Source organism: Ovis canadensis, chromosome 16, assembly GCF_042477335.2.
Source record: "Ovis canadensis isolate MfBH-ARS-UI-01 breed Bighorn chromosome 16, ARS-UI_OviCan_v2, whole genome shotgun sequence".
Classification (NCBI taxonomy): domain Eukaryota; kingdom Metazoa; phylum Chordata; class Mammalia; order Artiodactyla; family Bovidae; genus Ovis; species Ovis canadensis.
In genome coordinates, this window is record NC_091260.1 from 15,120,154 (window position 1) to 15,138,801 (window position 18,648).

Genomic DNA, 18,648 nt, shown 5'->3' on the forward strand with positions numbered 1-18,648 from the left:
GTCTCCTTGTTCATAAAATGAGGCTAGTCCCTGTTCTGAAGGGTTGCCACTGGACTGGGGTCTGTGTATGAAGACGCATAGCACATTGCTGGATACGCAGAAGGTAACTGACAGATGAAAATCCTCTCTCCTCCTCCCCCCACCCTCCACACAGGAGCAGGCACACACACACACACGCACACACACACATGCACACACTCCTATTTTAATCTTGGCCTGAGGCTGACAAGCCCCAGATTAGTGCTCAGTGACAACTCTGGCTTTATCAGCCCCCTTCGGGGTATTTGCATATTGGTAGAGCCATGAAAACACTTCCCATTTCAAAAGAGTGAAATGGTAGGATTACCAGACCTCGTTCCGTTCCGACACTCATTTCATTCACTGAGGACGTAAATACTTGTCTTTTAACAACTTTATTTCATTACAAAAAAATGACACGTGTTTCGAAAAGAGCAAACAATTCAGACACGAATACAAGTAAATTCAATAGACTCTTAAATCTCTTCCCCCTCCGGTCTCCCTTCTATACCCCACTTGCAGTGTTGGCAGCTGGTGCACATCACTCCACATGGCCTGGCACTGTTCAGTCACTAAGTCAGGCCCAGCACAGGGGCACGTGCCCACGCCTGGGCGGCTCTTTTGCGACCCCATGGACTGTAGCCCGCCAGGCTTCTCTGTCCGTGGGATTTCCCAGGCAAGAATACTGGAGTGGGTTGCCGTTTCCTTCTCTAGAGGATCTTCCCAAGCCAGGGATCAAACCTGTGTCTCCTGCTTTGGCAGGCGAATTCTATACCACTGAATCACCCGGGAAGTGCCACGTCTCTTGTTCAGTTCAGTTCAGTTCAGTTGCTCAGTCGTGTCCGACTCTTTGCTAGGTTCCTAGAAATATGTATATTCACCTATAGGAGTGAGAAAAAAATAAAGATGTCTAAAAAAAATCATATTATACATAATTCCCTGCCTAACTTTTTCACTGAATGCATCATTGCCATCTTTCCAGATACTGTCATAGACACTTAATTCAACACGGCAGATGTCCCCTGGTTTCCCTTTTGATGCCTTTCCCCTATTGATGTATACTAGCTTTGTAGGAGTTTTCTAGTTTCCTCTCAACAGTTCAACCAATGTAGCAATAATCAATCATCCATGACCATGTAAACTGAAGGTTTTCATTTCCACTGGTTAGAGACCCAGAAGTGCAGTTTCTAGTCAAAGTGAAAGTACTCTTTGCACCCTTATTTGGTGCTGGTGCTGGTGCTAAGTTGCTCAGTCATGTCTGACTCTTTGTGACCCACCAGGCTCCTCTGTCCATGGGGTTCTCCAGGCAAGAACACTGGAGCAGGCTGTCACACCCTCCTCCAGGGGATCTTCCTGACCTGGGGACTGAACCCACATCTCCCACATCTCCTGCATTGATAGGTGGGTTCTATACCACTAGTGCCTCCTAGGAAATTGAAGAGTCAGAATTTGTCGACTACAAAGCAACAATCTTCTAGAAAGCCTGGAGATTTGGCTGGGGCGGGGGCTGGGGGTAGGGTTGGCAGGGTCCACATCTACTAAATACCAAAGACTGCTACGAATTATCTCAAGTCCTACCCTTAATCCTAGATTGGGGAATGAAGACTAAGAAATACCCATCACACAGATGTGGAAACTGAGGCTCAGAGAGAATAAAGCACTTGTTCAAATTGGGAGATTCTGAGATCTCAGCCCAACTCCAAAGAGCCAAAGAGCTGTTACCCCCCACAGCTGCCATTGTAGTTTGAACCATAAGCAGAAGATATCTGGGGCAGGGAGACCTGAAAGATTCCAAAGGTGAGTGGTGTCTGCTGTTGGGGCAGTGGGGCAGGCTCTGAGGGCCCTCTTTCTGAGCAAGCAATGTTATTAATTCTCTCTGTCTTTCCTTTCCCTGTTTCCGATTCATCAACCTACTGGCTAAGCATCACCTTTGATGAAAGGCTGAAGAGATCCAGCAGTCTGGAACACCTAAAGACGCTGGTGTGGCCTCTTTCCCTTTTCTTACTTATGCAGGCTGGGGGAAAGCTGATGCTTTGTGATGACCTGTGGGCCCCACCACGTTGAGCTGGCAGGAAGGACCCTCAGGTGCAGGGGGACTGGGCTGTCCGAGCGCAGTGGAAACCTTGGCATTTCGCAATCTGGGAAAGCCCGAGGAACGAAAACACCTCAGCAGGTCTGGACCGTGGGGCCTGGAAAGAAACGTCTGGCTTCTAGTCATTCAAATAGCTAATTTGAATATTGACGACACTGAGACGGATAGATAAGAGAAAGTAACGTGAAGAGACACCAACAACAGAGATCGTCTGATTGACCAGAGCTAGTCAAACGTTTATGCGGTCGTCACAGGGATCATTCAAATGGACCATTTGAATCTTATTTGACTATGAGATGGAGTCCGCGTGGTCAGAGGCTCACCCCACAGCGACAGAGACAGCTTGCGGTGGTTGTCCTCAGTAATGACTGGCGGCTGTACTGCACCCTCGGGTTCCCAGAGCCTCCTTCTCATGGAATCCTTGCAAACTCCCAGTGAGGCCACAGGCAGGAGAACCATTTTTCATACAAAGAAACTGAGATTGGAAAATCCAAGGGCAATGGGAAGCAGAGCTGGACGGGCCTGCTTCCAGGAAGCCGGAGGAGTCTGAAGATGGATTGCCAGACTCAGACCCTTCTTCCACTTCCTGCCAAAATGCACAGGGTTCAAGTCCAGAGCCACACGGCCTCTGTTCTGATCAGGGGGATGAGCCATCTCTGGTAGAGGCCAGGGTGGAGACGAGAACAAAAGGCTTAGCTCTCCTGTATCTTCAAAAGTTTTTTAAAAAAAATCTTAAGGGTCTCAGTGTTTGATATGTGCCAGGGCCCATGGTGCAGGCTCCAAGGCGAGAATCCTTCTTGAAGGCTACGGACATCCTGGCTCTCAAAGCCTGCCTCCAGCTCCCAGCACAGCAGTGTGGGCCTCGGCATGTCAGCCCCCTCCTCAGGCTCCCCTGAGTAGCCTCTGGTGTGCGTGTCCGCTGCTGCTGCTGCTAAGTCGCTCGCTTTGCAAGTACAGTCTAGTTTTGCGTCCCATCAGAGGTTTCCGCGGCTCCTGCTGCCCCCTTGAGGCCAGTTCCTGCAGGTTTGCTGAGCCAGGACCACAATTTGAAGAGGTTGGGCAAAGTCAGCCAGGGACTTAGAGCCCCGCAAAGAGCGAGGGAGGTCCAAAGGGTGGCATCACTCATCAACTGGATACCCAGAGCCCAGCCAGATGGCAACAGGGTAGAAGACAAATGATCTCGGTCTTGGGGTGGCTCTGTACTCACCTTGACCTCCCTATCTGTAGAATGGGAATAATGACGACAGTACCCCCGCATGGCCTTTGAGAGAACAAGATAATCACTTGGCCAGAAGGAGATAATAATGATATGAATATGGCTGAATTTTATATCCTGCTCCCCCTCAGTTTCAGTGTAGCCTGCACCATCACCTCTGCGCTGTCTCCTCATTCTTCTCGTTCTTGCTTCCGGGGTTCTCTGTTCCTTGACCTGGTCCACACATCAACTTCTCCAGGTCAACTGTCCCGGCACAGGCTGCATCCAGGTCTTTGCGAGGAGGAGGCATGCCTCTCCCCAGATTGCGAAGTGGGGGTGAGGGGGGGATGGTTGCTGACCCACAGAGGGCTGCTCCAGACCTTGGCCAGTACAAGAGACAACCAGGGGTGGAGCTATGACCCAGTCTTACCCAGACTCTGGGTGAGTCAGGTTCACGGCCAAGGGAGATTCTTAGAGCTGCACTTGCCGAATAGTAAGAATGGCAGCTCTCAGTTGTTAAGCCTACTGTTTTTCAGGCATTCTTCTCTCACTAAATCATCTAAAGTAACACCGAGGCAGGTTTTACTAGTCCCATTTTGCAGGTGGGAACACGAAGGCTTGAAGAAATGATAAGTGTTGCTCAAGTTCACACAGCTGTGGAATGGAAAAATCTTTTCGGCACCACTGTCTGCCTGGCTCACAAACTTCCGCGTCCTTGCCCTCGTGGGCCATGTGGCCCACCCTGCCCAAGTGTGAGAGTCCTGTGTCCGGCGAGGAGAATGGTCACTGTGCTCAAGGCTGGGGAGTGCGGGTGCCTCAGCCCAGGCTGCCCTGGGTGGCCAGGGTCTTCTCGGATCTTATAGCACCCCTACAGCTCCTCAGCTGCCCCAGATCCCAGAAGGGCTTCCCGGGTGGAGGAGGCCCAGTGTGTTGGGGCCCTCAGAGGCAGTCAGGGTCCTGGATTCAGCATGCCCGGGTGCTTGCTCTTCTGGCCTCAGTAAGCTGTACAGACTAACGGAGGGTGCTTCCCAGCACAGCCCAGGGGCTCAGATCTCCTGTCTCCACCACTTCCTAGCAGCATGGCCTCACGGAACACCGGTGCCTGCACGTGGGAACCGGGGATCGTAAGGGTACTGACCTCGAGGGCTGGCAGGAGGACCTGGTGAGCTTAGACAGTCAGGTGTGCCCCGGGCATAGCCCGACAGGAGGTGGGCGCCCCTCAGCGGCAGCCGTCATCCGCGGTGCCAGCTCACCGATCGCCTCCTATCAAGCGGACGCATAAGATAGAATTGCATAAGATAAAATGGAAAAAAGTAACGTGATGGATTAATAAAGATAACCTTATAGCTAGCCAAGGTTCTTCAAAACGAAGCCTGTATGGGGCCACATAGTAAAAGAGTCTTTGCTTGTGGAAAGGGAATTTCTGGTCCAGTGGGTGAGACTCTGCACTTCCGATGCGGGCGGGGGGGGGGGCATGGATCCGATCCCTGGTTAGGAAGCTAAGACCCCACGTGTCATGCAGTGCAGGTGAGAAAACGCGGGAATCGCAACTCTGGAGTATCTGAGTCTGTCTTTTTTAGGGAACACTTTTAATTATTTATTTTTAATTGGAGGATTATTTCTTTACACTGTTGAGTTGGTTTCTGCTGTACAAAGGGTGCCTCAGCTGTCTGTATACATATATCTCCTCCTCTTGCCCCTCCCCCTACCCAGGACTTGAATCTTAATGCAGAAGTGAGGGTCTTCCAGAAAAGGCTGTTCTGAAATTTGCCCTTGAGTCTGCCAGAGGTCACAGGAGAGGGACAGGGCATTGTCCTATTTTAAAAGCATCTCTGCTGACTGGTTCCCAGAATTCTGCTCTTTACTTTGAATTTCACAGATTGGGGACAGGTGACTTTGAAAACAACTTTGTTCCTAATACTCTATTTCCTTGTTTCTGCAACACTCTCGCCATGGGCAGGCTGCATCCGTGAAAGCTCTAATCTGGAAATAGGGAGGGCTGAGTAAAAGTTTCCACTTGTAGCCAGCCAACTGTGCCACCTTGGGCAAGTCAGATCACCTCTGTGGACCCCCTCCTCTTCATCAGTAAAATGAGGTCGTTGAACTAGGTGGTAAGTTACTGGCATCTTGAATTCTCAACTTTCTTTTCAGTAACTATTAAGCCATTACCTTATCTTCCTAGTCACAAAGAATTCAAACATATCTGGATTATCTTTGCCCAATGCAGAGCCCATCACACTGGGAAGGACCTAGCATTCTAGACCCAAGGTGGCAGTTAACCGAGGGAATACTGCGGGCTGCATGCCACTGACCCCGCCTCTCCACCGTACAACGTGGCCTCACGCCTCCGTCACAGGGCTTCTGCCAGTGGCTGCGCATACACACCTTCCAACACATAGTAGGCCCTCAGGAGCCTTCTGCTGGATGACAGGGCCCATGTAGAGCTGGTTGGAATGGAAATACTGGCTCACAAAACGGAATTCTGCTCCTGCTGCTCCAGCAAGTTGGGGGCACGTTTGTCCCCATCAAACATCCACCGAAACACGCTTCATAGCACCAGCCAGCAGAACCAGAGGAAGAAGAACTGTGATGGGCTTGGAAACAGGTAAAGATTTCAGCCTATTGATTGATGTAAAAACACTGGTTTGTACCCAAAAGTAGAGCTGAATCTTTTACCCAGGAAGAGGATTTTCGAAGCCAGTTGTCCTCTTAAAAAAAACAAAACAACAAAAACAAAAAACACATTTTTTTTTTTCAACGCTGGACATTAAGGTAGGCCCTTAATCTAGTATTTTAGCGCCTTCAAATCCAAGAAGGTTCAAGACAGAAGGCACCTTGGAGAACTCAAGCTCAACCCCTCATCTGATGAGCAAAGAACATGAAGATCCAGGGGGAGAGAGGGAGTCCTAGCTAAGGCAGGCAGTTGTTAATCTGAGACGGGGTGAAACTGAATGAGCAGACTGACTGCCTCTGTACAGGGCCGCGTTTCCTGCTTGGAACAGCGCATTCATGCCCAAGCGCCCCCTCGATGACCTTGTGAGGCGGATATCAGTATCTCTGTTTTTTCGTTTTGGGGGGTTTTCTTTGCTTTTCATTTGGTTGGTTTTTTTACGCTGCACTTTGCAGTGAGTGAGATTTAAGTTTCCTGACCAGAGACTGCAGATGACACCACCCTTATGGCAGAAAGTGAAGAGGAGCTAAAGAGCCTCTTGATGAAAGTGAAAGAGGAGAGCGAAAAAGCCGGCTTAAAGCTCAACATTCAGAAAACGAAGATCATGGCATCCGGTCCCATCACTTCATGGGAAATAGATGGGGAAACAGTGGAAAGTGTCAGACTTTATTTTTTTGGGCTCCCAAATCACTGCAGATGGTGACTGCAGCCATGAAGTTAAAAGACGTTTATCCTTGGAAGAAAAGTTATGACCAACCTAGATAGCATATTTAAAAGCAGAGACATTACTTTGCCGACTAAGGTCCGTCTAGTCAAGGCTATGGTTTTTCCTGTGGTCATGTATGGATGTGAGAGTTGGACTGTGAAGAAGGCTGAGTGCCGAAGAATTGATGCTTTTGAACTGTGGTGTTGGAGAAGACTCTTGAGAGTCCCTTGGACTGCAAGGAAATCCAACCGGTCCATTCTGAAGGAGATCAACCCCGGGATTTCTTTGGAAGGAATGATGCTAAAGCTGAAACTCCAGTACTTTGGCCACCTCATGCGAAGAGTTGACTCACTGGAAAAGACTCTGATGCTGGGAGGGGTTGGGGGCAGGAGGAGGAGGGGACGACAGAGGATGAGATGGCTGGATGGCATCACTGACTTGACAGACGTGAGTCTGAGTGAACTCCGGGAGTTGGTGATGGACAGGGAGGCCTGGTGCGCTGCGATTCATGGGGTCGCAAAGAGTCGGACATGACTGAGCGACTGAACTGAACTGAACTGAACTGACCAGAGACTGAACCCAGACCCCCTTCACTGGGAGCACACGTCTTAACCGCTGGACCAGCCAGGGAAGTGCCAGTGCCTCTGTCTGACAAATGAGGGAATTAAAGTTCACGGTTTTGGAAGGATCTGCCCATGGTCACCCGGCCACGTCTCCTAACACCCGTGGCTGAACCAGAACGTCTCGCCATGGCTGTGGGAGGTGTTAGACCAGTTCCGCAGGGAGGCAGACATGCCGGGACCCTCGGGGCTCTCTCTCCCAGCCTGTGGGGGTTGAGGGGGGGCTGTGAGTATCAGGGCAGCTGGCGAGTGTGGGTACAGAGTGCTCACTTCCGTGCCCTGGATCAGGGAAGATAGACTGGGCCACTCTCGAGGGCTGTCCGTGTGCCCAGGCTCCTACAAAGCATCAGAGGCGTCAGAGAATGCCATCTCTGGCTTATCTGAAGAGATGGAGGTTATCCCCATGAAATTGGATTGGAAATTCGATTGGAAAGAGTATCCTTCATAAATAAAAAAAGAGCAAATTACTGACACACACAGCAGGGAAGACGCTCAGAGGAGAGTCACAGTATGTTGAGTAGATGAAGCCAGGTTCAAAAGAATTCTGTATGATTCCATTTATATGAAATTCTAGAAAAGACTAATGCATAGAGACCTGGGCAGAGTGGGTGAATGGGATAGGAAGAATGAGGTGGGATGAGATACAATTAGGTTCGCATAGCTCTCTTAAAAGACAGTTGGCCAGAGGGGCAGGGAGATACGACCAATATTAAGCCTCTCCCAAGGAGCTAACTGGGCTTCCCTGGCAGCTCAGCTGGTAAGGAATCTGCCTGCAATGCAGGAGACCCCGTTTTGATTCCTGGGTCAGGAAGATCTCCTGGAGAAAGGATAGGCTAGCCACTCCAGTATTCTTGGGCTTCCATGGTGGCTCAGATGGTAAAGAATCCACCTGCAATGCGGGAGACCTGAGTTTGATCCCTGGGTTGGGAAGATCCCCTGGAGGAGGGCATGGCAGCCCACTCCAGTCTTCCTGCCTGGAGAATCCCATGGACAGAGGAGCCTGATGGGCTGCAGTCTGTGGGGTGGCAAGAGTCGGGCACGACCGAGCGCCTAAGCCCAGCACAGCCCAGCAAGGAGCTGGCCAGTTTTGGAATGAAGCAAAGTCCATAGACAGAATTTCCCTGCACTTTGATTTCCCTCGTGCCTCTTGCTCAACCTTCAGTGCTTTCCTCTGGGCTCCCCCAGACTTCTGACCTTGGCTTGAGGGCAGTCTGCCTACACCTCTTGGCTTTCATTGCAGAGGTCCTTGAGACACTTCCAGATCCCACTACCCACCCTCCCCCGCCCCCCTGCCATGCGTCCTTACCCTCTTCCCTCCAGCCAGAGCAAACCAGCGTCCTCTGTCACCCTCGGGGGAACCTGTACCAAGAGACGCGAGCTGCACAATGGCGGCTGAAGCTGCAAGATACAGCACGAAGAGGGGAGTCTACCTTCCTCTGATGTTCTTCCAAACAGATCCATTTCTCCTTTGATGTTCTCATGAAAATTCAGATTTTTCTTTCTGACAAGACCATACGGTGAAATTTATAAGAAATTCAGATTGAGCTTAGAAGGGAAATGCAGAGGCTAGTTGGAATAAGACCATTGGCTTTGAGATGACATAAATGTGATTTCAAATGCCACTTTCATGAGAGCCTGATTTTCAAATAGCTGGCCTGGCACACCAGAGCCGAAGTGATGATGAGTCGTGCTGAGGGTGGGATGTTTGCAAAGTACCTTGCTCAGCCCTTCTTGTGGAGGCTTCATTTAATCTTCACAACAACCCCATGAGGTAGGGTATGTCTGTAGGAGAGGAAAGTCAGGTTCAGACCCCACGTGACTGAGAGATGAAGGCGAGTTCCTCCCCAAAGGAGGAGGTGGCGTTAAAGCTGGAGCTCCCAGCCCCTCTGCCACTCTGTTGTGTTATTATGATTATTCCTCCTGATAGCCTGGCTGCAAGAAATTATTTTGCATCTTGTATCAGGAAGAGTCTTATCTCCTCAACTGGACTGCTATCTATTTGATTAAAGGATTTATATCTCCTTCACCTCTGTATCCTCAACCCCTCCCCTATGCACATTGGAGGATCTCATGAAATAGCAACTGAGACACTTGGATAGGCTTTGGAGAGAACTTTCTGACAGCCTATCTTTTCCTCTCCGCTCATTAAAATTAAAAAAAAACAAACAAACAAGGTCACCTTAAATATGAATGTTCCATTATAAAAGTAAACATATCAAATGCAGACAATTCAGAAAACTATAAAAATAGGGAGAAAAAATAAATTTTGATCTAACCACCCAAAGATCTGTTTAGACAAATGATGTTTTATCTTATTTCCTTCCAGTCTCCCTGCACAGAGATTTTTACTGTCGCTCTTTATCAAAGATACTATTCTTTATAAATGTTTTTTATGATAAAAAAGTATATTTGCACATTGCAAGAGGGAAAAAAACATGAAAAATGATACAAATTACTCAAAAGATCACAACCAAGAGATAGTTAATATTAACTCTTTGACATATTCTGACTTCTTTCTTCCCATTTTCTTCTGAGGACTCCAAATTGCAGGATAGGGGGTGGGCAGCCTTGGCTGAGGTTCAGATTAGCTGAAGAACCTGTCTATGACCCATGAAACCAGACTAAAGAAGATAGAAGTATTTGTTCCATTGTTTTAATTTAACATTGAATGTGGAAAGTATCAGATTTTTTATTTATTCTTAATAATTATATGACATTCTATTGTATGGCTGAACCCCAAATCATTTAACCAGTTCTGAGTGACTGGCCATGTTGGAGGTTTACAGGCGTAATTGTAAGTGGCAGTGAGGTGGGCATCTCCACTGTTACCTCTGCTAGCAGGCTCTCTGGTCACTGATGAGGAGGTAACTGGGGCAGCCATGTGAACTCCTGGACTTCAAAGGCTGAGTTTCACCCACGTTCCACTCTTGTTCTTTTTGGTATAAGCCTGAGCTGCCCATGGATCCGAGAGGGCCAGTGAATTTGATCCATCCGGAGGAGTAGGTTTCTGATAAGGAAGCTTTGTAGGTTCCCCTAGAAACCTCCTGCAATTTTTCTAGACTGGCAGCTTCTAATTGGCCTTGCAGATGGATGCACAGGGGTGGAGAGGGCACAGAAATAGAAAAGGAACTTTAAAAAATGAATATGTGCATGCGAAAAACAGTCCAACACTTCAGAGGAAGCAAAGGAAAAAGACAACGAAAAATAGTCTCTCTCTCACACCCAGACTCCCCATTCCTGCTCCAGAGGCAGCTATTGTCCACGGCTGCATATGTGTCCCTCAGGAGCGGACTGTACTTACGTGATCGTTTCTCTGTCTTTCCACCCATCTATTCACTTGTCCGGACTTCCCTGTGGATCACAGGTAAAGAATCCTCCTGCAATGCAGGAGACACAGGTTCAATCCCTGGGCCAGGAAGATCCCTTGGAGGAGGGTCTGGCAACCCACTCCAGTATTCTTCCCTGGAGAATCCCATGGACAGAGGAGCCTGGTGGGCTGCAGTCCATGGGGTCACAGAGAGCAGGGCACAACTGGAGCGACTGAGCGTGCATCCATTTATCCAGCTGTCTCTTTTCCTTCTGTATCTGGATAGCTAACTACTTATCCATTCATCCATATAAAAAATCAGGGATCTTTAAATGAATGTTTATCACAATAGAGCAGTTTAGAATGGACTTTAAGGCGAAGAATCCTGGGTCCCCAACCCAGCCACCCATCGGCTTTGTAACAGTAGCCAAGATGCCTTACTTTTCTCTGCCTCTGTTTCCTCATGTATGAGCTCCCTAATGCCTCCCAAGGGGGCTGTGAATGTGCTTTGGGACATGGAGATGGCCAGGTCAGTGGGATGGCGAGTGAAAGTTTTGCTCTCCCAAGACCCGCAGGCGGGAAGGACAGCAGAGAGGTCTTCCACCCAAATGAGGGCACGGAGAGGAGAACGCGGAAGCAGGGTATTGGGAGTCCACCCTTGGGCACTGGCTGGTCACACTGGCATCCTCGCCCGGTGTAAGGGGACAGTGTGATCCTTCATAAACATTACCTCACCTGCTCTGCGGGAGATAAGGTGTTTGCTAAACTTTGTGGGATGAGTGGGCCCTTCCGCATGACCATCGCCAGGCCCGCTGCCTGCTCAGACCAGCTGCGGGGGCCTCCAGCTCAACTCACCCCAAATACAGGAACCAGCAAATGGCACTGGGTCTATTTAGTGTAAATAGAGGCAACTGCTCTTGAGATAAAGGACACAGAGGTCACAGCTGGGAGAGGGGCAGTGGCCAGCTCGTGAGCCAGTGTCTGTGAAAACATTTGCAGTATAGGGTTCAAGCCTCTGATGTGGTACTAGCTCCCTCTGGGGTGACCTCTGAGATAGGGGTATGCATCAGGGCCTCTGTGTGGTGCAACCACGTGGAGGGTGCCCCCGGAGTTGTGCAGCAGGGCAGCCCTTGGTCCTCGAAAACTTGAAAAGTCTAGTCACCTGAGAAGTCCGCCATTGTCCCTGCCGGCCCATGGCCCATCCACAACTGGCTTTCGCATTCCGTGCTGCTTCCTAAATCCAACTCTTAATTATGATTACACAGCTTTAGTACGTAGAGTTGATGTTAAGTAATGGCCGTGATTAAGAATGAATTTCGATTAAGCTTCATTCAGAGCCTGCCTCCAATTGCTAAAGATTTGCAGCCTGAGAAGGGGAAAACCTGCCTGTGCACAAAAGTTTGACCTTCCTGCTGCTTATCCGTCTTGGCCGGATGGGTCTGCTTAATTTTCTGGCCTCAAGAGCACACCTCCTCACCACACTATGCGTGTGTGCTAAGTTGCTTCAGTTGTGTCTGACTCTGTGCGACCCTATGAATTGTAGCCCACCAGGCTCCTCTGTCCACGAGATTCTCCAGCAAGAGTACTGGAGTGGGCTGCCATGCCCTCCTCCAGGGGATCTTCCTGATCCAGGGGTTGAACCCACGTCTCTTACATTGGCAGGCGGGATCTTTACCACCAGCGCCTCCTGGGAAGTGCTTCCTCATCACATTACATGGGATATAAACTACATTTCCACCTTCCCTCCCACCCAGCCACATACTCAGAACCTGGGCAGCAAGGAAACAGAACAAAACTACCCTGGAAGTAGGGAAAGTGCACTTCTGAAGGTTCACCCCAAGGGTCAGCACCCACCTCCCAGGTGAATGCCACCTGCATTGCCCATTCTACCTTAGGAAACAAAGCCCACTTGCCATTCGCCAACTGTATGATACCCACTCTACAGACGGGAAAACAAGGTTCTCAAAGGCTAAGACTCACGGCTAGTGGGAGTAAAGGGAAGACTGGAAATCAGATCTGATCTCAGTGTTGTGCCCCCTCCAGTTAGAACACATCCTTTCACTAAAGGGCAAACGTCTATGCGTCTAGGAGAAACCAGCCTCCTTAAATTTCCTATCGGGCCTCGTAAACCAGCGTATCCCATACTTAGGGTTCATGTGCCATGCAGGTGAGTTCTGCCACATCCACGAACACAATCATGTCCCTAACAGTGGAAAACAAACTCATTTGTTTTAAAACAAAACTTTCTATCCTACTCTAGAAACTGCCATCAAGCAAAAGTTACCACAAAAATATAATAATAAGAAATGAAACAAAGTTATTAAACTCAAACCAGAAACTGTTACCTTCTAAAAGTCTAAGACTCAGACTTGGTCTCCATCTAAAAGAGAGCTGAGAGAAATGTTCACGGCAAACATGGAACTGGGACTTTGTCCTTGAGGTCATCAGAAGGCTTGAGAGAGAGCTGGAAAGAAAGTCGTTATGTTGTGCTGTGAGTCAGTATTGTTGAAAATCCTATGCCAGCGCCGCCCAAGATAGACTCATGAGCCCAGCGCGAGAGGGAAAGTGTGTCCTGCGCTTTCCAAGACACTGATCTAGGTCTTTAGCACATGGTTCCAGACTTTGCCTCCGAGTAATGCTGCCCTTCAGCTGCTCCATGGGTGACAAGATCCGTCCAGAATTCAGCTCTCCTGTCCCCAAGCCCTGACCCAAGGATGAGGTGTGGGCATTCCTTTGGTGTTTCAAATACAAACACAAAGAAATCAAAACGCTTTCCAGGCCAGCTGGTGGGGTGGGTCCAGCTGCCGATGAGCCTGACCACTCTGTTGAATGTCATCACCAGCCCAGCGCCTTTCATGACTAAGTCACTTACTGAAAAGCTAAACTCTAAAAACATTTTGATTTTTCTAGAAGGAAATGGTAAGTGAAAAATGGGATTCAATTACCTTGAAAATAAAAGGGGCAATTTCACTAACCAATGCCATACTTAGAGGTTCAGTTTGAAAACAGCCATTCAGATGAATCCCAGGCCAATTAAAAGGGGGCAGAAAAAGGAAATTATTTATTAATCCTCTCATCTAATCCTTCTGATTGAGTGAATCTTCCTTAGACTCAAAAAAAGGTAGATGGACTTGAAACACAATTAATTAAGCACTATAATAATTCAAGCCACAGAACTTTTCCTTTAAAATTTGGGTATTTAGAGGACCCATTTGCTTAACGTAACCAGTCTAGTGACCCAAAAACCCAAAACCAGAAGGGTTTTCTCCATTTCTTCTGAATGGAGCTGAAGGACTCCTTGCTCTTTTCCAAGGGATTTGGGGTGACGTTACAACCAAACCCTTTAACAGAGTCAAAGACTTTTAGGTAAACCTGGCCAATATGTTCCCATTTCCTACACCTGGAAAACTTCACCAGAAAAGAAGGCAGTCTTGTTAGAAGTCGAAAAACAATATGGAAGTTAACTTATGCCAGACAACCAAGCAGACGTAATTAACCAAACAGAACCAAACACACGTAAGTAGTGGCTTGCTACTGCTCATTCTTTCTTTATACTTTTATGCCTGGCATTGGAGTGATGGTTTCTGAAGCCATACTTAGCATATCCTCTCCTGTCATGAATAGCAACAGCTGGAGCCTCACCGCACAAGGGTTGGATTTCTGCTCGGCAAGTTACCAGCTGTGGAACACGGGATCTCAGTTTCCCCATCTACAAAACAGGGATATGGGGTCTCAGTTTCCCCATCTATAAAACAGGGATAATTGTAGCACCTACCTCCCATCAGACTGTCGTAAGGACTAAATGACAGTGTGCTTGGCACAATGCGTGGCACATAGGCAGTGCTCAGTGGACAGCTGATGGCTGGTATTAACCCTGGCTCGAGCTTGTGTCCAGGTTTCTATCAGCAGTTACTGACTTGCCTGTGGGAGAAGATGCTTCTCTGCTCAGAAGTATTCAGAACACCTGCAGGAAGGTAGTGAGTGACTCCACTCCTCTGTGAGTCTGTGAGATACTTCTCTGTCCTCAGTTCAATTTTCTGCCCTCCACATGGGCCAGAGATTGCTAGCCAGGGCCAAAGCAGGCTCGGTCACCTTCCTGAGGGCCTGACTGATGGGATGGCCCCACACGCAGCACATGGAAGAGGCTTGTGCTCGGACGGCTCTGTCTTGGAAATCCATTTTGACCGAGGATCCAGAGATAATCCAAAGAATTCGTGTACACATGCCAAATCCCGTGTGCACGTATGCCTCTCTCCCTCTCTATGCACATTTATCCCACACACCTCTGGGCAAACACTCGTCCCCGCAGGTGACATTCCACGCACGTAGCTGTCCAGCCCTATGATAAAATGCAGTGTTTCTCTCCGAGTGAAGCTTAATGTGCCTCAACCTGGGGATTTATACTGAGCAATAAAATCCACAGAATCAAGAAATGCAAATAGATTGTCGAATATAATATTATCATTGTCAACATAAAAGATTTTTTATTTACAGCCCCCCAAAAGAAAATACACAGCAGTGTCATTTGTTTCAGGGAATGCAAAAAAGGTTTCAACAACTAACAGGGCATGTTTCTGAGCAAAATACGCCCCGTATATGATGTCGGAACACCTATTGTCAGTGGCCGCGCGCGTCTGTGTCCTTGCAAACAAGCCCATGGGGTCGAGTTGGAGAAGGTCACTTCCAGCCTCTTTGAGCCACAGGCCACCTGCCTTGCCCACACACGAGCCAAGAAGTGCAGATTTATTCATCAGGAACAGGCCATACCTGAAGAGTGCATCTCAGGACAAGGTGTCTGGAGAGTCGCTGATACGGCTTCCTGAGGAGCGGAAGCGGGATGTGAGAGAGGCTGTGAATGGGACTGATGCTCTGGGCCAAGGGAGGCTGTAAGGAGGAGATGCCGCAGAGCAGATGGGGGCATCACTCCATCTTCTCTCTGGACTGCATCTCTAGAAGCGTCATCCTCACTTTCCCAAACGCTGAAGATCCTTCCAGCAACCCTTTTGTTGCACGCGTTGCAGGCCTCTGAGACCAATTTTTTTCTTGGATTTGGTTGAAAAATAAATTCACTATTTTATTTAAGGATTTGGGTGTCCCGTGAGACCTGATCACCGTGATAGCTTCATTTCCATCTGAGAAGGAAGGATATGCATTTATAAAGCTTTCAATAGTAATAATCACCTATTATGTTAGGTGATTCTAGCTGATTCCACCAATGGCCACTTTACAGATGAGAAAACTGAGTTTTGAGAGAAGTAAAGTGCACCCGACTTGCAAGATGGAGACCCGAGACACACACACGTAGGTTTGACTCCGGAGGCCACGGTCCTGAACTTCACCCTAACCTGCCTGAGCACCCATCACTTCAGCCTGTTCTGGGTCACCCAACAATGGCACACCGCCCAGTCCTCCCGGGTGAGGTAGGCGTTATGGTTCCAACTCACAGATGAGCAAAGTGAGGATCCAGAGGGGAAAAGCGTCTGTCCAGGTCATATGGATATTATGGAGCTTGAGGAGGATTTGGACTCCAAGCCCTGTTTTCACATCCTGTAGGATAAAATGAGAGATTGAAGGTGTAGTGATTATGCCTTTTCCAGCCCATCACACTCCTTATCAGTTCTACCCACTGGGTGAGTTCCATGAGTCTCAGCGATCAAACCAGTGACCTCATTTTGCATGCAACAACTCCTAGTTTTTTCTTGCAGCTCATTTGGACAAGGAAGGTCTTCATGTTGGAGAAGACGATTCAGTAAAGCACTCCTGGCCATCCCCAGGGCTTTTGCATCCAGGGTGGGTTGAAGGGGTCATTGTCAATATAAAAGATTTTTTATTTACAGCCCCCCAAAAGAAAATACACAGCAGTGTAATTTGTCAACTCCAGTTAAAGAAGGAGGGGAGGAGACCCCACCTCAGAGATCAAGTTGATCTGCCAGGGATTACATGCTCTTAACTCAGTCCTGTCTCCTCCACCGCAGATCCCCTCTTGACCTTCCTCCACGCTCTCCAAAGTCATGACAGAGCCCGAAGTGGGGTGAGCTCCGTCAGTCTGCCGTCACTGGAGCCCCTCATCCCGGGAGGTCAGAGTGGAGAGGACGCGTCCAGTCAGGCAACAGCAGACGCTGGCGGCCGCAGAAGTGGGGACACCGTGTCGCGAGTTGGGGGTGCGGTGGTGGAGGGGAGCACAGACACATTCTCTGATAGCTGGGACGTATATCTTACCAGGGAAACAGATAAACCAGACCAGCCATCAGATGGCGCGAAGAATAAGACACTGAAACAGGGGGTGTCACACTGGGGAGCTTGGTGGGGGTAAAAGGAGGTGCCGAGGCCAGAAAAGCCTCCCCACAGAGCTGGCGCTGACAGGGGCCTGCTGGCAGGGGGCCAGCCCTGGGGAGCGGCTCTGGGCAGCCATCCGTCAGTTTCCGCGATGACAGGGAAGTCACAAGGTGCCCCGGACTCTCATTCTAGTCGACAGTGAATCTCAGCACTGGGAGCACCACTGCCCCAAACTCCCAGCGCACCCAACACCCCCACAACAGAGAAGAGTGCTCCCAAACACACTCAGGGAAAACCTCTGCTGGGAGGAGAGAAGAGTGCTCCCAAACACACTCAGGGAAAACCTCTGCTGGGAGGAGAGAAGAGTGCTCCCAAATACACTCAGGGAAAACCTCTGCTGGGAGGAGAGAAGAGTGCTCCCAAACACACTCAGGGAAAACCTCTGCTGGGAGGAGAGAAGAGTGCTCCCAAACACACTCAGGGAAAACCTCTGCTGGGAGGAGAGAAGAGTGCTCCCAAACACACTCAGGGAAAACCTCTGCTGGGAGGCGAGGTCTCCAGCTTCTTCTTTCTTTCGCTCTCTTTCTTTCCCTCTTCCTTCCTCCCTCCCTCCCTCCCTTTCTCCCTACCTTTTTTTCTTTTTTAAGCTTGGCCGAGCCACATAGCTAGCAAAGTCTTAGTTCCCAACAAAGGAACTGAACCCAGGTCACAGTACTGAAAGCGCCGAACCTTAACCACCAGATCACCAGGGAACTCCCTCCAGTTTCACCTTCAAACAGTGGGCATTTTGGGGATTCGGAGCATCTCACCGGATGCCTCCTGCTGTAAGGACCTGGAGTCAACTTCCACAAAGTTAATTTCCATACCTGCCTTTGGAGGATTCTGCATGAAACGAGTGCTGATAAGGGAAACGGAGGTGGAAGTTTCTATTTGCTGATAGAGTCTAGTTGGCATTTGCAAAGAGGAAAGTTACTGGCATTAACAGAACACCTTGAGCACCAGCCTTGAGCTGGATACTCCACCTGTGTTGTCTCCGTCAGTCCCAGGAGGAAGATATTAAACGGCGCAGTCTTGCAGCCTAGGATATTCAGTCTCTGAGAGGCAGAGCGAATTCTGCAAGGTCACATAGCAAGAAAGTGTCAGAGCCGGAAATGATCACACTGTATTACATTAATTACTAATGCGTTACTGATTACATTATGTTTATTGCATTAATCTAACGTGCTGATCGTTTACTAGGTTCCAGGATCCTTGTTAGATGCCCAGGAGCACAGACCATTTCACTGAATTCTCACCACATAGAGTTACTGTTCACAGTAAGTTGACGAGAAGATTGAATCTCAGGGCGGAAGAATTGCTTACCTGGGTCACTCAGCTCCTAAATGAAAAGGTGGGGTTCAAACCCTGTTATCTCTGATTGACAAAAATATCCTCCCCCTGCTTTTTTTTTTTCAGAGAGGCTTATGCCAAGTGAGGGAAAGATGGAAATGTTCCATACTAAAAGAGACCAAAGAGACTGACAAACAGATGCAAAGGCTGGAAAATGTACTGAGAGAAAAGTACCATTTTGTGGTTAACTGACAAAATTGAAATGTGGATGGTGGATCAGATAAAAATCCAATCTTGAATTTACAACGTTGGTGACTGCTATGATCGTGTAAGAGAATATCCGCATCCTTAGGAAACACCCAGCACAGTACTCAGTGATGACAGGCTATGACATATGCAGCTTATTTATATGGTTCAGAAAAAAATTATATGTG

General features: G+C 48.8%; 1 long non-coding RNA gene across 3 annotated transcripts; it reads right to left on the bottom strand.

Moving 5' to 3' along the window:
- Positions 1 to 397: 397 nt before the first annotated feature.
- On the bottom strand, positions 398 to 15,036 carry LOC138421955 (uncharacterized). 3 transcript variants are annotated; one of them, XR_011249688.1, is made up of 8 exons: positions 14,385 to 15,036; positions 12,955 to 13,073; positions 10,604 to 10,679; positions 9,019 to 9,084; positions 8,609 to 8,803; positions 5,691 to 5,899; positions 4,444 to 4,568; positions 398 to 899 (listed from the first exon to the last, which is right to left on the bottom strand). It is a non-coding gene; the product is annotated as an uncharacterized lncRNA (long non-coding RNA). The 3 variants fall into 3 exon arrangements; XR_011249687.1 differs by lacking the exons at positions 4,444 to 4,568; positions 5,691 to 5,899 and adding an exon at positions 10,132 to 10,381; XR_011249689.1 differs by lacking the exons at positions 4,444 to 4,568; positions 5,691 to 5,899.
- Between the last annotated feature and the right edge of the window lie 3,612 nt (positions 15,037 to 18,648).